Below are 18001 nucleotides of genomic sequence, written 5' to 3' on the forward strand. Positions count from 1 at the left end.
CATACAGAAAAATAACTTTATACAAGCATCATATTCCTTAATTTCCTCTCTGTCTCTCCCTTCTCTCCATTCTTCACCGCTGTGAGATAACTCCACCACGCTCCCAGTCACTCAGGCTTAATAGCAGAGTGCTAAATTAGACACCCCTTTTCCCTTTCCACCCACTGTTAGACTGTTGTTAAATTTCTCCTGTTATTCCTCAGTAAGATGAAAAAGCTATATAATTTCCTTTCTATTTCAGCTGTTACAGTTCTGATAATTTATCAAAACTGTCTTATCATCTCTCCCCTCACCTAATTCAGCTTTCTTCTCCTCCTAAGATTTACACTGCAAGCCTTCTGTCCAACTTATCAGAGCTTTTTCTCAGCCCAACCTCATTGTCCCCCTTCCTATTCTGAGCTCACATTTCACTGATTTGGAAACTCTCTCTGCCTTTTTTGTGAGCAACAACTTCTTCGTAACAACTTGCCACTTCTACATGTTCTACCCTAAGCTGCCAATTTGTTGCTTGGAGTTCAGTTCTTTCTGCTCCCTGGCCTCTCCATCTTCTCTCCTTGTATCTTTTTCTCATTGGAATCATCTATGAGTTTGCAATTCAGCAAATTCTCTGTTTTCTTTCTGTTTCTCTGAGCCCTCCAAGCCTTGGCTCGCTTACACCAGAAATATTTTAATTATTTTCTAACGTATTTTACTTATTCTGAATGCAGTTTGAACTGTGTCTCAGAGGTACAGATTTGAGCAGAGTTTGTGAGATTTGCCCTTCATCATGAACTCAAAATCCGAATAAGGGTAAGCAAGAGTGGTTTTGGGGACTTGTGTGCTAGCATCTGAGTCACTGAGCCATGCTCGGCAGCTCTAGTTTGAATAAATCATTTGAATTACAGCATAATGAGAGCACAGAGGCATTTTATTTTTCTTTGGATGCTTTTTGACAACTAGTTTTGAAAAAAAAAATCAACAGCTTGCATAATGTAGGGAATATGATAAATGGGTCCTTATAAACACATGCATTTCAAATATTGGTGCCTACAGTTAGGCTCCTAAAATCTCATGTAGACAGTTACATAAACTACTCTGAAGCACTGAGTAACCCCATCTTGCAGCAACTGCAGTGGCCAACCTGCCTGGTTTCCCTTCGAGTGCACCCCAGTGAGTTTCTGTGACCTACCAGTCCCCAGAAAGACCAACCTTCCTGACCAGTCCATGCTGTCACCCGCATCTGCTCCTGAGCAGTCCCTGAAAAGTATCTGACTTTCAACCAAGCCTGTTTGTCATATCCTACACTGAAAGAGGCTTTTGCATTAGCAAGTTCATATAGGTGCCTGTGTTTTCATTTTATGTATTGCTCTCTTGTGTGCTCCTATTTACGTGTCTAAAGATGCAGCCACATAGGAAGTGTTGCGGTTCTCTGCATGGTGTGACCAGTTCCACACAGGTCAACGGAAGGTGAGGAAGGGCAAAGGCTTTGTCTCCTTTTCACTTCTTCTGTTTTGTTTCCTGGTCCACAAAGATGTTACTTTAGCTTATTTTCCCACCTCCCAAACTCTGTCTTTCCCTCACATGTATCTGTGAAGGGGAAGATCCTTCTACATGTGTCCAACCACATACCCCAGAGAAGGGACTGCAGTATCTGCTGGGGACACGCCATGGGCGGCACAGGAGGAAGGCACCAGTCAGACTGAGGTAATTTTTTTGCTTTCTCACAAGGCAAACAAATGACAGATCTAGCTGTGCCTGACACTTCCCGAGCACCAGAGACTCTCTCCCTCTAGGGAACCTCAGGTTAATGAGATGGAAAATTCAGTCAGCAGATTCTGTGCCATCAGAAACCACCAAACTTGCACAAACTGCACCCATACCTCTGAACTGTGCCTTATTTCTAAAGCTAAAAGACTATTAATGCCAGATTCTTAGTTCAGTCCTGATATGGTTTTTAATATCTTCCCTCTGCCCTTCATACTAATATTTTAAAAAGGAAAAGTAAAGGAAGCTGCCTCACAGATACTGAAGTCTCTCCAGTAATTTTCAGGCAGAAAATCAAATTGCCTGTGGGCTGTAGATTTTCATAGTGTGCATGCATAGCAGAGGTCACCTTTAACATTAAGGGTATGAATCTCGTTTTCCCTCCATCATTTGAGCTTTGGTGTAACATCATTAATAACTTCAGCAGGTTCACACTGACTGATCTGTGGGGTAACTAAGACCATTAGTTTGGCCCAGACCTTGTATTTAAAGAGTAACTCATGGCAACGAAAACGCTTAACTTGCTTCAGAGAAAATATAATAATGAAAAGCTGCTGACAGCTTCATAGGAACCACATCAGACTGCTTACTTAATTTCATACAAAACTCTCCATTACTAGATGCCACCATTATTTTTTTTGGTGAAGTGAATTAACTCATTACCACCATTTTGCAGACAGAAGTCAGGTTCTGAGAGATAAAAGAACTGTTAAAAATCATTCAAAGGGCAAAAATACAGGTTTTTTTATCCCCTTACAGCCCATTACACTCAAAATGTGACAAGCTGGACCCTGTAAAGGAGAAAAGGCAGGACAGCAGTAGTACAAGACTTCAAAAGAGGGAACAGAATGAAGTCTGACTTTTGAGCTTGTTTTTAATTTTGTTGCTGGAAGGACAACAAGGCTTAACAAGCTTTCTCTGAGTGAAATCTGTTTACTTTTCTAGCTACTCGGTTACTTACAGAGTTCCTAAAACCCCAAAATTTAGTACTTTTAGGTGAAGAAACTATCATGAAGTGAGGCTGTAACATGAAATCCACAGAATGTGAAAAATTCCTGGACAAATATGAAGATAAAGGGTAAGATAAGGGTGCCAAATGTAGCAACTGCTGGAGTCATAGACTCAAAAAGTGTCCTGTTTTAACTGTTGTGGTTACACCAAGAAGCAGTAGGCTTTGACACCGAGGCTTTGTGCTTTGCTGAACGGCTGTGAGCTGGTCCGTGACACCCCATGTACAGTGATACAGCCTTGGAGTTTGCTGGAGCGCTCTGAGTCGAATCTACTGCTGCTGATAGAGGCTTTCTGTTAACATATTTGCTTGTAAATAAATGAACTATACCAAAAATAATTGCAGCAATGAGTCATTCCCAAATTATGACCCATTTTCTGTGATTAACACTTCTAGAGTCTGAACGAGCCAGCTGTGATATGAAGTGCGTTAGTTCAGTGTGCTCTATAACAAATCTTTTTTTTTTCAGAAATGAGTAGTGGTCCAATTCTAAAAGCTAGTATCTCCTGTTTAATTCAAATAAATATGTACTGACCTTACCCCAGTACTCACTGTGCTTAAGTGACTGTGCCTGTGCTTTTCCTCCATCTCAAAACCTCCCATCTAAGGCAGACAAATTCTGCTTCAGAAATGGTAGTGCCTGAATTAAATTTATTTCAGATTCCTCTTTCCACAGCTACTTGCTTCCACAGATTAGAGAAACCGTTTCTTAGCAGCTTTCTGGAGTGTCACATCTTTAATACATCAGATGTCTCAATTTGGCTGTATCCTTTATGCAGTACAGCCAGCACCTGCATGGCTGGATCCTGTACATCATTTCTCTGCCCGCAGTTCTTGAGATCTGTGGATTTGTTGGCTTCTAAGAAGATTTCCTGCACTACTCAAAGATGTTTTCTTTTCTTGGCTCCTTTCAAGCAGTACAATGATTTGCAAGGATCTATAGACTGAGGTTAACACCACAGAGCTAATTATCTGGGCGTAGCACTAGGCTACCTGGATGCCTGCAGTACAGAAAGCAAAGTATGCAGGTCTGTGACACAAAGAGAGCAAGTATGCTGTCGTGGTTTAGCCCCAGCTGGCAGCTAAGCCCCACGCAGCCGCTCACTCACTCCCCCACGGTGGACGGGGGAGAGAATCGGAAGAGTAAAAGTGAGGAAACTCATGGGTTGAGATAAAGACAGTTTAATAGGGAAAGCAAAAGCCGCGCACGCAAGCAGAGCAGAACAAGGAATTCATTCACCACTGCCCATGGTCGGGCAGGAGTTCAACCATCTCCAGGGAAGCAGGGCTGCATCACCCGTAATGGTTTCTTGAGAAGACAGACGCCATCACTCTGAACATCCCTCCACCCCTTCCTTCTTCTCCATCCCAGCTTTATACACTGGGCATGACGTTATGCAGTATGGAATATCCCTTTGGCCAGCCTGGGTCAGCTGTCCCGGCTGTGTCCCCTCCCAGCTCCCCGTGCACCCCCAGCCTTGTCGCTGGCAGCCCAGCACGAGAAGCTGGACTGTCCTTGACTGCTCAGCAACAACTCAAAACATCAGCACGTTATCAACATTTCCTCATCCCAAATCCAAAACACAGCCTCATGCTACCTTCTGTGAAGAAAATTATCTCTACCCTGGCTGAAACCAGGACATATGCAAATCCATTAACAGTTTGGTTAAAGGATTTCTATCACAAGTCATCATTTTCTTAGCCAAGGCAATAAAAACATATCTTAACTGATATTTATGGTCGTTGTGATACAGCAATGCATCCACGTGGAGTAAACTTTGGGTGTGTATAAAGCACTGGCCTATGATATATGACCATGTTTCTGTTTGTGTTATTTGCTGTGACTGGCACAACCTGTTACTAACAGTTACCCATCCTCCTCTTTAGTATTGTGGTAAATCTGATTTTCAGCAATGAAAGGTCCTGAATTTCACCCTTTGCACCCAATAAATCATATTGCAAAATACCTTTATACAATGGCAGAGAAATCTATTTTTATGAATACTGAATCTTATCCAATTCTTACTGAATTTTGCAAGAGTAGTGTTTCTAGTACAGACAGGCAAACCTTTCAACACAGATTTGCCTTTTTGGCAGTTGACCTTTAGATCAAAGTCTGCATGTTATGTCTTGGTCCATTTTTAGCGCTGGATTTTTTTCTTGGGAGAAATGTTTTATTAGTGCACTAAAATTCAGAAAAAAAGTATACAAAAAGTTTATGAGAACAATGAAGATCATAGCTGTGATCAGTTAAGTATTAACTGGTGCTGGTTTTGAGCTACAGTTTAGACAGATTTTTCAGAAGCTATTTTCACACTGAAGCTGTTTAAGCAAATAGCGTACCCTACTTTGTAATTCTGAATTTATATCTGACTGAATTATCTGAATACAGCCAAGTTACAATTGTATACCTTCTACTTCTAAGGTTTACAGTGATTCAGGTCATCACTTCTGAGAGTCATAAAACAAAGTTTGTTCTTTATGTTCTTTTGATTGTTCAGACTGTATTTGAGTTTCCTGAACATGTGTTATGTATTTGCATATTTTTCAAGAGTAATGTTTTCTCTGCATTGAAGGTTATTTAAAAAAAACCCAAACTACCAGAAAATATTGAGAGAAACAAAAAATACACAGAGCTTTTATTTTCTTGTACAGATTTTAGTCTTTACCATGTTTCACATCCAACTTTTTTTTTTTACAAATCAAAGTTATACCAAAATGGGGTTAGACTTAAGTAGAACTTGATTTACTGTTTCAGGTGAATGAGCATATCTCCTAATCCTGTCAAAACACATTTTGTTTTACATACTTCTAATGACAGACTTTAAAGATTTCTGCAAGGCACACATTTCATCAGCATTAATCCTAAGAAGAACATTAGGTTAAACAGAGGTAGTTGAGAATTTCCATTTTAATCTCCTGTGATTTAGGCATCTGGTTTTGCCCAAAAGCAGAAATTTTAGTATTTCCCAGAAAATGAAATTATTAAAAGAACATTTGGTCAGTCAGCAATGTTTGTTATTATAGAGTTGAAAAAATCGTATTGAACTTTTAATGTGAAATGCATTTTGAAGGGCTCAATTTTACAGAATGTTTGGGAAACATTTCAAAATGACAACATACTGTTTTACACGATCAAAAAAAAAAAAGCTTTTGCAGTAAGATCATGATGTCTTAGTGAGTGTTCCCCTGTTATTTTAATAATAATGTTCTGCTAAGACCTTCCTGACCAGATCAATTTATTGGAAGAGGAACCTCATCAGGCCCTCCCCACCCACAGGGATGGGTCTTCTGAAAGTAGTTCAGGTTAAGTAAAGGCTGTGCAGGTGTGAAAACTGCATAAAGAATTCAGTTTCTTTCTTACCATTTTCATTTGACATCCGTTACTCTACTGCCCGTCTGTATCTTGATTTGTAAATCAAAAATGTTGATTTACACCTATGATGATATCAAAACACCATCTAGGCAGTGACCCTGCTGGGACTGCCAGGGTACCCTCGCTCTGTGCTCTTCTCAACTCTCCTTACTGGGTAACCTGAGTTTTCTACTTTCTCTTTATAAACGGTGGAAACAATTTCTACAGGATATTGATTCTTTCTGGTTGATCTTGAAGATAATCAATACTATTAAGCCTCTACTACTGTTTGAAATGTGTTTTGTTTTTGCCAATATTGCTAACAGTCTGTATACTGTACTACGGGTATAATGGGCACTCTGTTTTCTAGGTTCAGTGCTCTGTTTATTGAAGAGTAGTCTCAAATACATGATGATGACTGGATAAAATATATAATTTTTGACAATTTCCCTTACCTGAAATATCTGTCTATGTTGCCTTTTCTTTGTGAATTCTGGCAAAAGTAGTCCAAAGCAACTATACCAACTGAGCAGAAAAAGATTTGGAATAGTCCCAGCAGGAGGTCTCAGGCCTTTCAATTGCGAAAGTTAACTGATAAATTCAGACTTTTTTTAACAGCCTAAACAAGACTACATAGAATGTCAGGGAAAACAAGGGTAAACTTTCCACGTATTACATAAATATTTTGTTTTGCCTAATTTTCTTTTCTTCTGTCTACAGAAAAAGAAGTTTCTTGTTCTTTTTGTCGATTTCCTCTGTTGTTGCATTGCATTAAGGAATCAGACTGTAAATTCAGCTTAGAATTTGATCTAGTACCTACTACAGTTTTGCACTGATTACTGTAAATGCCTCTGAAATAAAAGGGGACCATGAGGATAGAAGCAGGTTAAAAAAAACCTGGGAGGTGAACGTTCAGGTAAAATGCACCCCGAGTTCCTTTCAGCTGAGCACGTAATCTAACAGGGCTTTTCATCCTGAACTACAGTCCTGTTTCTAATCCAGTATTAGTTGGTTTTCAAACTTCCTTTGTAGAGATGGTGACTGATGTCAGAGCTGGTATTAAATCCACAGCAACATTGTCTTTTACACCATGGGAGTAAAGCCACTGATGTCTGTCCCATAAAGGGCGCTCTAGAACGTGTTCCAAAACAGGTCCCATGTTAACTGCAGAACATCTCCTGGGCTGCTTCTCACATGATTGTACCAGCCTGCTTCTGGTCTTGAGCCACACTGCCAGGTGGTGGTTTGAAAATAAGCCCCTGGATGAAAAAGGAGATTTGAATCTTCACTGTTGTCAATCCACACTAAATTACAGGAAGAAAAGGGAATTCATCTTAGAGTAATGAAACCAGATTTGGTTCAGACATAATTTAGGGATTAACAGCAGCTGAACCTGAGGCCATCATCTTCTCTGATTTGATTGCTAATCATCAGGAAGTGCCCTCACTTGCTCATTATTGCTCAGTTAAATCAAAAACATGCTAAAGGCATAAAATGATAACACTCAACCACTGTTTCATAAAGTTTTGGCTAAAGAATTACTTATGCCCAGGAATCTTTTTTTCTGTAACACCTTGCATGAGCTATGGAAAACAATAACATACACTGTGTATTTGCTGTGTTCTGCTTTTCCATAAATTAAGAGTTTCTTTAAATTCTATAAAATGTCATGTAACATAAACATACTTAGAGTAGACTTCACAGAAGAACACTTTTCATTAAATATCTGCCTGTCCTAAACTGTCCCCGTTATTGAAAGCAAACATATTCTACCTGTATTGAAAGACAACTTACTTTAGACAGGGAAAGTGTTTCTCTTTTCAAGAACTCTTACAAAATAGATTGCACTTTATGTGTTCATTTTCTGCCGGCCTGTTTACATATTCTTTCCATTGGACCAAATAGCCAAGGTAAGCTGGTCTTTTCTTTCTCAAAGAAAATGTGAACCTTAAAATAAAATCTAGTGTTGGAAAACTTTGGGTATTTAAATGAACTCATTTCCTGAATTCCTTTAAAATGTATCAGATGGATCAGTTTTCAGCTTTTTAGGGGAAAATATTTCCCTTATAGCATAAGGGAAACAGAAGAGAATATAAGCATATATAGTTTTAGCATGGTTCAGAGCGGCAAATATATCATTAAACAGGGGGAAAATTCTTTCTAGCAGATTGTAACTCAAAGTAAAGTGGGATCACTTAAAGTTAATAAAAAACTAGCAAAGACTATGATCAATCTTCTTTATAATTTTCCTTCCCTGGAAAAATAATATTTCAGAGGGCATGGTTAAAGTTGATGACAAAACAAGGCAAGATGAAAGAAAAGCAGATCAGTTGCATAAGGGACGCGAAAAGAAACAAGCCACGTTTTTGTTTACTGCCTGACTGCTGTCAGCAATCCCCCCATAAGTTATCAGGCGAGAAACTAATATACGACGAAAGAGAAAGGTCACTCACCACAATAAGTCAGCAAATGTTTAGAAAGGTTACACATTACAATGACAATTGTGAACGCCATACTTATTCCATGGATGAGCAGTGAGGCAGTGAAGTTTCATTAAAACCAGAGTGATGTTATTAAACTTTTATAATTTGACTGGGATATGTGCAGCAGCATTTTTCATAAGCTCAAGCCTGTGCAATGGGCAATAAGGGAACCAATAAATAGTGGATTACAATAATCAATATGTGAAATGACAAAAGCATTAATCAACATTGCAGCAGTGTCCTGACCTAGGAAGAAATTAGTTTTATATAAAGCACATAGATACTAGATAAATTACGTACTGGGCCAAATGAATGGCTCCTGTAACTCAATTGCTGATATATGCAGCTGGTGACACATTTTGATCTAGTGATGAATTTGGATGATTATATTTTGACATGATATCATACTGAGTCAGACAATTAGCATAACAACAATTTCACAAGGACTTATTCTGATCTAAAACTTATGTAGATTCAGCTGTGCTCATGCATTTTTCCTGTTTGCATGGGGCATTATGTCGCTCCACAAGAAAATGTCACTGCATTTTCCTGGCATGGATACCCACAGATGGGTAAAATTAGGTGTGTGTATTCCGTTACTGGAAACAGGAAAATTATGCTTTTTTTGTTGTTGTTATTGAAAGGGACATCCACTAACACAGAGCCCTGGATCAAAAGTGATCAGAAGTGATTAAATAAACCAGGCAGAGGACCATTCACAAAAGCTCAAAGACCTTGTAGTACAGCGAGAGAAAATTAGTGTTAAAATCTGTGTGTTCCAACCATCCTTTCATAAATCCTCTTTCTTTGAGCTTTTTGATAGAGGTGATGTGAATGTAGCAGAGAGGGTGTTTCTTGCCTCACTATCTATAGTCTCATTCCAAGTACCTAGAAATATGTACATGTTTACTGCAATTATTTCTGTGCAATACACAAAAAGTAAGGGACATGTTGGAAAACATTGTTATAGACATGTTTTAAAGACAGGTTTAAATGAAAACAGCCTTTAGCATATCTCTTCATTAAAGACAGTATAGAATAACACCAGCGATAACTACATGTGAATAGCCATTCCAATTTTCTCAGCCCACCATTGGGATGAATGATAAGACTGTTTCAAGTGTAAACATTCTCTTTCAAGAGATGCAAACAGATCCCCTTGCTATCCTCCAGGGTTAGAATAAATGACTCGGCACATAGAGTGTTAGTGTGAACTTCTTACAGAAATGAAAGGAGTGGGTGAAAACGAATAGCAGCATGGCTACTTTCCCTAGGTGCCTTTGCCTTGGGAAATACAAGCGTCTTTGGAAGGGAAACAAGAGCACAAACATAAACAATAGACAAGAGAAGATTTTTTGGCTAATAAACAGAAATAGCTGTTAAATTTGAGAGAGATTTCCCTAGAATACCTCTATTTTTACTAGCCAGAAGAAAAGCTCTGCATGCAGACCCAAGGGAATTTTCCAGGAACTTAAGAAGTGTTTAGAAAGAAAAGGCAAAAGGGTGAATTTGAAGCATCTTTAATATGCTTTTATTAAATCCTCAACACTTCTGTATTCTGTATATAAAAAACGTATGAAAAATAAATGAAAATGACAGGTTGTAGGCACTACGCTGGCTGACATAGTGCTGATGTGTATTGATCCTGCCAATGTCTCAGGGTTGTTCACTTGCAAGGATTGCTTTTTTGACTGTTCACTCAATTCTTGTTAACAAAAAAGCTCAGAGTGAGATCCATTAGTCTCCTCAATTGCTAGTGACTGTCAGTGAAGAGTTTGTTTTTACTTGGGCTAACTCTGACTTTGGTAGATGAGAATACCCATGAGGTCACTGAATAATTCAGGAGTGACTCAAAGTCTGACCAACAGCATTAACCTGAATTTATTCAAAAATTTAGGCAGAGCCATAATAACAAAAGTTGATTTAATATTCAAGGAATTGAAAGAACAATGCTCTCTCAAGAAATCTGCATACCAGAGGTAGATTGAGCAGAGTCCCTTATCTTGTTTCTGAGCAGAAAATGTGTGATTCTCACTTGAAAAGGAGGAAACATAAGATGGACACTAACATTGGCCTAAAGGAAAAAGCATACTAACAAACAAACTGTATTATCTTTCAATCACAGTAGCAGAACCCTGTTTCAAGAGAACTAGGGCATATTATTTCAGTGTCTATTGTTTGTTCACTCAGCTTTTCCCACGCTTACGAACACACTTGAAAGGACTTCATGTTAGAAGAAGTAGTTAGACTTCTGTGCAAATGAGGATCGCCTTTCTTTTCATAGCTAATATTGAAATAAAATGCCATGTCTGTAAAAAATAAAATGCATGATGATCCAAAAGCAGAAGACCTGGGTAGAAAGTCCATGTGTGGGAAAGAAAAAATAAACCTTTGTATTAGAAAACTGGTAGGTCATTTGAGTCATACTGAATACTTCCTATTCATCCATTTTCTGTTTCCACTATTGTGATCATTATGAACACTGAAGTGTTAAAAAAGTAAAACAGTAACAATTGAGAACATATTGGAACTCATTTCTGATAAGCTGTGCAGGCATATATAATAAAGGACAATATCAGTCCCAAACCACCAACAATTAAAGCTGCATCACTCAGTTTCTCTAGAATTTTATGTATGATTATTAAAGAGTCATTGATTGAAAATCTGTCTTTATTCCATTATAATTAAGTTACATTCCCCAGTTTCTCTAAGTCACTGGAAAATACATCAGGAGCTATAATTTTGAGTGAAATGCTCTTTTTAAGTGTTGGAAAAGGTATTGTAGGCAAAATTCTATAATGTTACCAAAAAAGATTGTACTTTGGGGAAATTCTAAATACATGCTTTCTTTTTGCCTGAGTGAGCACACTTTGTATGCTGGGCATTTACCATGAAGCCTGTTATTATGAATAACACTTCCAGGCAACGAGGAAAATGAATTTTGGCCCATCTTTGTTGTTAGTTAGTCCATAGTTGTTTGTTGTATTTCATTATATGTCTATCATTTCTAGAAAAATATGGTTGTTCTATTATCTCAGCCTAAAAGCTAAAAGCAGTAAAATATAACATGCTTTGACATTGCGATTTATTGTACAAAAGTGCAAACAGGGGAAAATGGATATGAAATGAACCTAGCAAAATTAATGTGTGCTTTGGCAGCTCTTGGTTTATGAGAAGGTTACACTAAGCAGTTTGCTGGTCTGGAAATATTTCCTTATTTTTCAACCCTCTAAAACTTTTCCAAATAGTTTATATGTTCAGTCTATCACCAATATGTATGTCAAAAAAATTCACTATACTACTGAGAAGTGGAAATAGTTTTTTTGACAAGTTCATGCATGAATTACTGAAAGATCGACATTGTCACATAAATAACTGCTTCAGAAAGTAAACTAAATGAAGCTTGAGAGGTTTTAGCTTTTGTGTTCCAGGATTTCACATTCTCTAATCCTTAAATGATGGTGAAAATTTGCACTTTACACTTATGAAGAGAACTTTACAAAAAGTAGAAAATGGCAAAATTGCTTAAAGTCCAAAATAAAAGTATTTTTATTGGATAGGGCTGTATACCTCCATTGTGGAGGACTTATTTTTCTTTTGAACTGACAGTAACTCCATAACTCTCCTTTAGAATAAATTTCTTGGTGCAATAAGAACAGCTGTGCTATTGAATTAGATTTATACAACAGGTTTAGAATCTTTGTATTTTGCTCACTCTAAGAGCTGATTGAAGATCTCACAATGTGACTTTTGAGGCTTCTGAACTTCCATGACAAGTACTGAAAATCAGCCTCTCCCATTGACTTGGGTAAGACATGAATACAAGAATAATTTCTCAGGATGTACACTGTATCTTGGAAGTTCAGTTCCATTGTTACATTTAAATTTCTATAATCTGCTACTAAGGCTTTGCTCTTTTTTTGTTTGTTTGTGGGGGTTGTTTGTTTTTTTTATTGTTTGTTCGTTATATTGGTCCTCAGCCTTGAAGCATTTTATTGGAGGAAGCATGACAGCTTTTATTACTAGAAGACAGGAATTGGCATTATGGTGCAGCCAGTGAATAGTATTTCTCTAGTCAAAGAATGCTGATCTCATTTACAAAGTACATTACTTTGCTTCCCATTCTAAGAGGAATGCATTAATATTTTTGAAAATGACATTTCATGATTAGCTAAGCACAACACCTACACAATCATTTCAAATAAGATTGCCTGTTCTCAAAACTGTTTTACTATGTCAAAGGAAACAATAGTCTTTGTTGCAAGTCTGTGTAAAATTGGAAAACAATTATTTAAATTCACTTTGACTCACAGGCCTGACTTTTCAGTAAAGAAATAAGCTCATTTCTAAATTTTCTTTCCCCATATCCTGTGTTATATCTTATTTTCCAAAGACTTTCAACACACTGGATTTGGGAAGCAATTTTCATTACTATAAGCATTAATGTTTCTAGTGAAAAATTATTTAAGAACATTGAAAACCTAATTGACCAGAGATTCATGGGGAGTATTTTGCCTTTCGTATTAAATATGAGTAGAATTTCAATGAATTAATACAGGCTGAAAAGAGACACCTTTGCAAGGTTTCATCTGTGATCCTGTGACATTTAAGAACAAAAATAAATTAAGAGCGAGCTATTTGCAGTGCAGGTCAGCATTTACAGTATCTGAAGAGAATAGTCTCTAAAGCAGTAAAGTGAAAACGGAAGGAGCCCACCCTGCGATGTGGTGGGCTGGAAGTTCAACAGTGTTCGAAGTGCCGAGCCACCACCTGAAGTCAATCAGCGTATCTCCACCAAGCTCAGTGAGCAGGGCCACTGTAGTGGGCTGTTTCCCTCATCTCTAGCGCCTATTCCGCTATAGGTGTCGATGGCGTGGAGTGTAGGTGCCAGCCTGTCAGCATAGCGGTAGCTGGGACGCCAGTTAGAGGGTCTCATTTCAGCCCCCCGGCTCCCTGCTTTTGGCAGCGCCTACCACCTGTGCTACAGCAGCCCAACATGAGAATATTCTGAACGATGTTAATTAACTCCCTCGTAGGCTGGACCCTTTTGCGGTTGCACGCACTAGTTGGCATCACTGCGTTTGAATTATAGATGAGGAACTAAAGGCAAGAAACGCGGAGCGCCGCGCTTCCCAAAAGGCGACGAATCCAGGAACGCGCAGCTGAAACACACCACCGCAGCAGCAGTTTCCAGAGACTAGTATTTGAAATGGCAATCTTTCTGTAGTTTTGTTCAGCCAGCTTTCAAGATTACTTGCCACAACACACACTGAGGCCAGTAAACGCATCAAATACCTACCTCTGTGTTCACCCGTGATCAAGATACCAGGGTAATTTTTTTTTGCTTTGTGGAAAATATACAGCAGTAGCCGGACTGAGTTCTGCGCTTGTTTGTAATACCTAATTCTGTCAGACGAGATGTTTAAAAAAAGCAGATGAAGAAGAAAAAAAGAAACAGAAAACCTATTAAGCATGCTCCACTGACTGCAGAAAGGATTTCAAAGATAGACTATTCGCTCTTCAATGTCAGAAATTCATTTGTTCCTAAGTTTCATCCTTCGGAGACCTTTGATCTGATTCCCGTTTCCCATCTTGCAACTTCAGCATGTATAATGTTGCTTCATTATTTCCTGACATCTTGCCTCATGGTGAGCAGGTGTAGCTTGAAAATAGTGTATAAAAGCAATCTCTAATGCTCTTTCCGGCCCCTGAAAAGTAATCTATGCCTGAACCACTCATTTGAAAGAAAAAGCATGTCTTATTGTCCTTGAAGTTTGGAACAACTTTCTCTCCTGCTTTGGGATTTTGTGTGTGAAGCTGTTTGGCTCACAGGAACCTTAAATTTGGTTTAGCTACCCTATTTTCCTACAAATGTCTGCATAGGTGTTCTCAGGGCGACTCCCACGCTGGATTAAGGCCAGTAGAGTGAAGGAAAAGGAGCTGAGGAAGGAAAGTTGCACTGCTTTCAGTGCTGGCCGGGTTCCTGGTCACAGAACACAGCTGTACACAACACGCGTGTAACTCACCCTGTTTTCACGCTGTCTGTGTAGCTGTGACTCGGGTTACTCTGGTAGCACCAGCGTTCCGGCGCTCGCAGAGCGGGTCTGAGTAATTGTACTGGCCAAGACGTTCCCTTCTCTTGGCACTGTTGTGCCAGAGGAGAGGGGAGGGAAAAGAGAAAGGGAGAGAAAAGAAGGAAGGAAAAGAGAAAGAGAGAAAGAAGGAAATCTGAAACTAGGTCATGGATCATTATGACAATAAGAGTTGCTTCTCTGAAGTCATGGCTGCTGAAATTCAAAACATTTTGACAACTTTAATGTAGCAGATCTAAAGTATTGAGACACTCCAATATTATTAACCTGCAAATAAACTGTATCTTCTCTTCAAGAGGAGTTTTTGATCAAAGCACTCCTTTGTTTCTTAGTTTTTTTCCCAAGTCATATCAGCAATATCTGAAATATTTTGACCATCATTTTGCAGAACATAACTAAGAACTGATGATAGGGATTTGGAAATCAGGGGGAGGATAGGTTTGCTTCATTTGCTGTACTTTGAGCCCAAGAGGTATAAAGGAAGGTAATGCCAGAATCTTTAGGAACACTACCAGAATACTTAAAACTTTTCTTTTGTTTGTTTAATTTGGAAACTGAATTGATTTCCCTAAATTGTAAATGTAACTATTCATTCCGAGCTGGCATCCTGCCTGCTGTGCTTTTTGACCCTGTTAAAATGACTGCTTTCCCTGAGCCAGAATATGTGAAAGGAAAAATTATGCTTAACATCATGTAGATAATGTTGGCATACACAAAATGTCTACATGCATTACACTATAATCTGTAAGATAACAACATTACAGATATGCTTTTAATTCAGATTTAGTTATTCCTTAGTCAAACTATGAACAGAAAATACTGAAAAACACACTGTAATATTTTACTAATATTCTCTTTTTTGAAATATCTTCCTTTTAAGTGTCTATGCTTTTGAAGCTGAATGAATGTTCTGCAAGTATAAGGCAGAAATTAATTCATATTTACAAACACATTTTCAATGTTCGTATTGATAAGCTTCCATGTGTTCATTCTGCACCAATATTTTCTCATGCTGGAAATACTTGCCAAATCTGAAAATAACCTTGCATAACATGTATGGAAAAGTTAGTCAAACAATTTCAAAGTTAATGATCAACTTTCCCACAGCAATCACACAGCTTTATATATCACACGCTGTGCAAAACAGTTTCTCTATTTTTTCCCGTTCAAGCAAAAATGAGGAAAAGAGGGGTTTGAAAATGAGAGTCATAATGCAACATAAACCAACAGCTGTAATAAACTCTTTCAACAACAGAACAGTTACTCATTTACAAGAATTTGGGCTTTTAAAAAAATACTAGCCATAGTACATTGAGTAACAGCAGTTCTATGAAACTAGAAGACAGTGTGGTTGCAGTAAATGCTGTTAAAATACCTCTCAAATACTTCATTTACTGGTAGGTTACTGGAAGGGTTTAAATAGAAATTAAAGGTAATTTAATCTGCTTCATGAGCTAATTAACCAATATTCAGCGAACAAATTATTTTGTGATTTTTATGGTTCCACAGTTACATTCCAAGGATGTTATTTGACTAAAAGGAAATATTATACTAAAGCTTTTATGGCAGTTCAACAAGCACACACAGAAGGCCAGTTCTCAGAATTCATTACAAGTATTTCAAAAGAAACATGAACATTTCCTGCAGAATTAACAGTTTAAAAATTCCTATTAAAAACACTTGAATTGAGCATTTCAAAGAACATTTTAATATTTCAGAAGTACAGTAAATCATTTCAGATTGGGGTAACATTGCCTTCTTACCAGAGACATTTGGTATAAGTAATTTGGTTTAAAGAAAAATCTTTGACAAAATCAAAGCTTTCATATGAAAGGAACCAATAGTGATGAAAATTACCCTCATTAAATAAATAAATAAATAAATAAATAAATAAATAAATAAATGTCATGATCTTAGTAATCCAGTTTGTTATGTAACTTAAAAGGGATCTTCTTGTTAATTATTTTTGCTACATAGAGAGGTAGAGTTTCCACATAAAGAGTGAACTTTCTGCTGTGCTTTGTGCAGAACTGATAGTCTAAGCAAATGAGGCAGGTTAAAGATGGGGTGGGAAAGGGGCATAGTACAGGTCAGTGGCCATGTATGAATTGCAGCAGGCTGGCACAAAGAAAAACATGTCCCAGTGCTGGTCTACTTAATGCATGTTTGAACACAACCTTTTCAGAAGAAAAAAACAAGCAGAGAGCTAGATTAGGCAAGAGCCACTCGTTGCAGAAGTGATACACATGCTTGCATTGCATCCAGTTGAGGACTATTAAAGAGAAACTTTCAGTTAAGGACAGTGATTTGTTCTTGTCTCGGAGGCAAACTCTCACATTTCCCCTTGAATTATTTGGTACAAGCCATTGTCAAAGACAGGATAGAAGTCTAAATGGGCAACGTAGGAACATTCCGGTATTGTTATAACGACTACTGTTAAGCACTTCTCCAGAAAAACTGAGAATTTAATAAATGTTGCCCAAACAGTTGGAAACTTGTCTGAATCAGTGGGTATTGTAACCACCTGCAAAGTAAGTTTGAGAATCTGATTTTCTACAGACAGGGCAGCTATTTGAAATGCCTAATTACACTAATTATAATAAGTGTTTCATAATGTTTCATCAAAAACATTGACCCACTCTGCATAGCAGGTGCTCATTAAATGTAGAAGATCTGCTATTAATAATCATTTACCCCTTGTGGAAACTGTTTACTGTATGTAATAAAGATAAAATTTAACTTCCCCAGAAAGCTACCCAAGAAAATAATATTTCAATGAAACCGAGTTGAAACTCTTTGTTATTTCTTCATATTCAATGAATGGAAAAAAGAATAGAGTGACCCTGCACTCTGCTGATCTCTCAGAAACAAAATACTAGTTCTCCGTAAAACATGTAAGTGCTAATATATATACCACAAATACAAAAGTCAGTGGATGCTCTTCTGTAATCTACATGCACTTTCCGTATTGTTGTGCGTAAAAGCTATATAGTGTGTCTATTTGTTAGTAAGTATTACTGAGCATGTTAAAAAACATGTACGCGCCAGTTTAGGACACTTGGGCAATCCTCTAGTAACGTCAATGGAACAAGTTGTGTCCTACTACAAGGCGTCATGCAGCATGAGGGAGAGGCCATAAACTGGTCATAAATTTCAGACCACAGAGAACTTCCCCAAGATACAGTGGTGAAATGTCAGTACTCTTCGCCATCCAAAAATGGCAGAATGACATCATGTGTAAGATGGGACTGGATTATTCCAGTATTTTTAAGTTAAATGTTCTAGTCAACAATAATCAAAGAATGTTGTTAAGACCTAA

This window comes from Phaethon aethereus (genome assembly GCF_964289735.1).
Source record: "Phaethon aethereus genome assembly, chromosome: 4".
Lineage (NCBI taxonomy): Eukaryota > Metazoa > Chordata > Aves > Phaethontiformes > Phaethontidae > Phaethon > Phaethon aethereus.